The 5,486-nt window shown below is 34.5% G+C and overlaps 1 long non-coding RNA gene across 1 annotated transcript; it reads left to right on the top strand.

Annotated features, from left to right (window-relative positions):
• The first annotated feature begins 283 nt into the window (after nt 1-283).
• LOC139116462 (uncharacterized) lies at nt 284-737 on the top strand. Its single transcript, XR_011548305.1, has 2 exons — nt 284-378; nt 534-737. It is a non-coding gene; the product is annotated as an uncharacterized lncRNA (long non-coding RNA).
• The last annotated feature ends 4,749 nt before the right edge of the window (nt 738-5,486 follow it).

A 5,486-nucleotide genomic window follows, 5' to 3' on the forward strand; every position in this document is an offset into this window, starting at 1 on the left:
ATAGACAGTGAAGTGTTACTCCACACTGTCTATCTCTGTGTGTTAATTAAAAGGAGAGTTGTATGGTAACGGATAGAGCCGGGCTATTACTGTTTTTTTACTCATTGATTCAAAATTTTCACCGGATTGATGATATACAACAGATACTCATATATTTTTATTATTCAAACTTTGACCTGGTTTTAATATTATAAAGGGATACTTTTGATTTACATTTCTTCTGTTTGAGATGTGCTGAACGCCAATCACCACCGGTCAGTAGTTGTAGTTTGGTGAGGTGTGTCACTAATCAATGGGGAAAATGAGGCTGAAAAGCAAAGATTTGGTAATCACAACGAACATAATTTATAGATATGTCATGAGTGTTTTTATCAGAAGGTAAATTATTTTATATTAATTATTATAATTTCATATAAGCACGTGAATGCTCTTTCCATGAATTTTTATATTAAGGATAGTCGACGAAGTACAAGCAATTTCACTTTCCACATGTAATGACATCCTTGTCTGTTATTTATCATTTTTATTCTCAGTGTATCTATGGGCAAAGGCCAAGAAGCTGAACAGACCAATGTGAAGTTTCAGAACAAGATCGGAAACATAAGGATGGCATCGAAAACAACTTTTGATAATGTGAACAATCAAATGCAGACTTTAAGACGTGTTCTGTTGGGTTTTTCATATGAACCTCCCCTTCCACTATGAAATAAAGAGCTTGCAAACTTGACATCAGAGAACTGCTTCTTGTAATGTCTTGTTGCTTCTTGTGCTGTCTTGTTCCCTATGTTGAGGTAAGACTAATTTTCAGTTTCTTACGTGGCAAGTCTATCCACTACAGTTCATTACAAAATGATTCTGAACCGAGTAAATTTGTAATGGATGGAAGTATTGGGAAGGCTACTATGTACACTGTCCCATGAACTCTGCTGGAAGCTGCCCTCTGTCTTGGGTATCACTGTCCATTTTTCAGTTGTTGACCTGGTATATCAAGTTTAGAAGCATGATAATTATGATCATACATAAAATGTTGGATGTGGCTGCATCACTGTTGTCACATCTTGGTTTTGCAATTTTTTCATGCATCGAGACATGAATATATAGGCATCATGTATGCTAATTTTTAAGAACATACATACTTATTGTCAAGTATGTATATATGCTAATTAATATATTATGTAAATTTTACATACCAATTTTACCTGATTATACCGGTATATATGCTAACTCTTATGTAAATTTTACATACCAATTTTACCTGCTTATATTTACGCGCTTAAGTATGTATTGTTAAGTGTTATGCTAATTTTTAGTCTGTATGGCCGATGCCTACCTAGCTAATTTACATTTTTCGGCCTATACACATACTTAGTAGTATGTACAGACCTAGCTTTGGCCATAGACAAAAGGAACAAGTCTGTACCGAAACAAGTAGGTATCTGCCACAAAAACAACTTATATACAGACTTATTTACAGACTTATGGATAACTTAATAAGTATGCAAGTTTTATAAGGGGAGTCAACGCGTGATCGTCAATTTTGATCCCAGTCATCAATGTTGACATCTTATGACTTTGACATTAGCAGTGACACAATTATCCACACGAAGATAAAATCTTTGTCACTTTAGGAAAACTGTTTTGTTGTTGACGTTGATCATACATCCACAGTGCTGCAGATCTTCAACCTACAGCTCATGGCTAGCTGATGTTATCTGTAGCCCTGTGATGCAGACTAATTTAGATCGAGAATGAACAGAATTTGATGTGATGAAGAAAATTTATCTTCGTTCATCCATCACTTGATGTTTTTGTGCTTTCTATGTCACTTTTCTGAAGATCATTCAGTTCTTATTTATTCACAGTTGAACCTCCGGTTGAGGTGACTATAGCTGTCAGTTTACTGCCAAATACAGTGTCCCCATTGAGCTGTAAGACTGAAGACACAGCACGATGTTACTAAGCTAATTGATCCACTGATCCCTGCTGGCAGACCATTAGCATATTGCCCTGGCACTCACCCGTTTTATTTTTGGAAGGATATTTCTTAGGACACGCCTTCCATGCCTTAATTTATCACGGCATCTTTTCATAATTTATTATGAGAACACAGACATCGACCTTAGGGTAACAATGGTGACATATTATCTGTACACACGTGTGCAAGAAAAACATGAGTACTGGAAGAACATGGGTAATACGAATTTTTAATGTGTCTTGTTCTACGTCACACTGGGCGAGCTGGGCTGGTTCATGTAATAAACATGTATATCACATCATATTGAATCAGCTGCAATTGAATATGGAAGTGACTTTGAGCTGATAATGATTAAATTAATGAAAAACCTGTGTTTGTTTGTTGTTACTTGCAATTTGATCATTTAGCAAATTTGACTCTCCTTTGAGATTTTGTGACAGAACTTAATTCCTGCATGACATACATTTATATTGGTCATGACTCACCAAGGTCAAAGGTTACATCTAAACATCTCTCCGTTCCTTGTTTCCAGCTGTTTTTGACAATATTCCGTAAAATTTGACAAGAAATTCTGGACACTTGTCAATGTCTTCAACCAGGTTCGGAAACTTGATAAAATAAAATGATGAACCTTGAGGCAATTTGGATTCTTTTTTCAGCTGCTCTTCAGTGATATTTTCATCAGACACCAAAATCACAAAAACAGGTATTATGCTACCTATAAACAAATGAAGACATATTAGAAATCAACCCTCACTAAATAAAACTTGGACCATTTCAAGGAGCCTACAAATATTTTGAACTGTAACATAAAAACATTGTCAGATTCAATGATCAGAAAACTGGACGCTTTTACATTTCAAAACATAATGATAAGCAAGGACCAAAAAATAGCATGAATGACACATATGCTCACAATCAATCAGAATTGATTACGAGTATATGTGAAAAGTTAATTCACGTATATACATCAAATAAGTATGCCTGTTGGAGAGATTGGTGAGACTGCAAAAGTAGTACAATTTTAAATCATTGGTGTTCCATGTGTCTTTAGTACAAACCATCTGGCAGAAATGCCAATGAGACAAAATAAGGGGGAAAATTATGATGACAGGCATGAGGTTCAATGGACCATGAGATGAATTACACTGGCTCATTCAAATTCTGCATCTTTTATTTGACAAAAAATATCCCAAACCTCTAGCACTTTAAATGTAAATGTGTACCTTGAATTGGATTCACAGAAAATTAATAAGGTTCTGATGTGAAAATAAGCCTAAAATGCTACATCATAGAAGATTTTTCATCTCAAAAAATATATAGCCTGATGTCCTATGGATACTTAGGACATGGTACAATGTCCTTTACCTGGTTCAATTAAATATGAACATAATTGCTAATTATTGTGTCAAATATCTTCTACTACCCACATATAAATGGGAGCAACAACATCATTCACACTCGTTTTGAAAGTGCATTGTTTATCGAAAACAACCTTGGTCCCATGTTACATGAAAAACATAGCATCAATGACACTTGCTCACATTCGGTGAATGTGGCAGGCCATCAGTGAGTCTACTTCACAAAGTTTACCCCTTGAAACATGCATACCAAATTTCAAAGTAATATTGCACAAGCCATTTCAGACAAAATGATTTTTACCAACAAGCAACCATAACAGCCAATATAGCTTAATGTGTTATGTAGAGAATAACTATTTGTGGCAAATGTATTGAGGAAGAATGTGGAAATCTTCGTTAGTACGGTACATTTCAGGATGGCCTGACAAAAATGGCAAAAATAGCTGCAAAATGCATGATTGAAGATTTCATCATAATTTGAACATACAGATATATAACATTAAGATCATCCCTGAGAACATGTCAACCAAAGCTGAGGGGCAAAAATTGCCGCGAAAATACAAATTATAGATTTCATCTTAATTTCAGCAACCCTATATACGCATACGTATGCCAAATATCACAGCTATCAGACAAGTAGTTCTTGACAAAATTTCTTGACCAACAATGGCAAAAACTGCCTAAAAAATACAAAATTGCAGGTTTCATCAATATTTCAATGCAGCATAAATAAGATAACCCCTAGAAACCTGTATACCAAATAACAAAGCTATCAGACAAACAGTTTTTGAGAAACACCTTTTTTGATAAAAAATGGTAAAAATTGCCCCAAAATAGAAATTTGCAGATTTCATCATATTTCAATATATACATTTAGTTAATCTAATCTTGTATATACCAAATATCAGGGCTTTCAGTTGAGTAGTTTTTGAGAAACAATTTTTTTACCGAAAATGGCAAAAATTGCCCCAAAATACATAATTGTAGATTTCATCATAAGTTGAATATGTATATATATTTTAATCACCCCTATTAACCTGTATACCAAATATCAAGCTATCAGATGAATGCTTGTAATAAAAAACATTTGACCAAAACTAACAAAAATTGCATTAAAAACACAAATTTACATATTTCATCACAATTTGAAGAATTTGAAGAAATCTAAATAGGGTCATCCCTAAGGACCTGTTTACCAAATATAAAGGCTGTCCAACCAGCCGTTAACGAGAAGTTAATCTTTAATTTCTCTAAAAATAGCAAAATTAGCCTCAAAAATACACATTTGCATATTCCATCACAAGTTGAAGAAACTTCATAAGGTCATCCCTACAGGGACCTGTATATCAAATATAAAAGCCGTCTGACCAGCTGTTAATGAGAAGATAATTTTTAATTTCCCTAAAAACAGCAAAATTAGCCTCAAAAATACACATTTCATTACACTTCGAAAAATCTGATTAAGGTCACCCCTGAGGACCTTTACTCAAAATATTAAAGGAATCGGCCTGGCTGTTTTGAAGAAGAAGCTTAGAATGTAATTAGTCGACAGACGATGGATGATGGACATTGTCGCTGACAGCGGAGCTAAAATACTCACAAAAAATTACTGGTTAATGAGAATGGCTGACCAAACAGCTTTGAATGAAATTTTTCTAAGCTACTTCACTACTTTCTCTTGTGTGTGGCATGCTCATGCAGCGTAATTTGCTGTCAATCTGTAACTTTTCCTCAATTGATTCAGAAATCAGAATCTGCATCAGGCGGGAGCAAATGCCATTGCTGCATATGGCAATATACCAGCCTGCAGGCAAACTGCACATCCCTGTGATGATGTAACAACGTGGCGGCAGCATTATTGCAGAAGAATTATAAGTGGTGGTCAGTACTGCATCTTAAAATATGATTTTAATGCACACAAAATGCACAAAAGGCAAAAAAATTGACAAGGCAATAATAACTGGATTATGCTACAGCACGAAAAGGACAGAAAATACCTAAATTTCCATGTAAATTGCACTTTAAACATTTTCATCATGATATATGTTTATCAAGTCATTCTAAAAACACTTGAAATCCAAATCATTCAGACCTACAGTATCAGACATGTTGTTCCTCAGTAGAGAGAACTTTTGACTAAAAATTGTCAA

The sequence above is a fragment of the Ptychodera flava genome, chromosome 17 (assembly GCF_041260155.1).
Source record: "Ptychodera flava strain L36383 chromosome 17, AS_Pfla_20210202, whole genome shotgun sequence".
Taxonomy (NCBI): domain Eukaryota; kingdom Metazoa; phylum Hemichordata; class Enteropneusta; family Ptychoderidae; genus Ptychodera; species Ptychodera flava.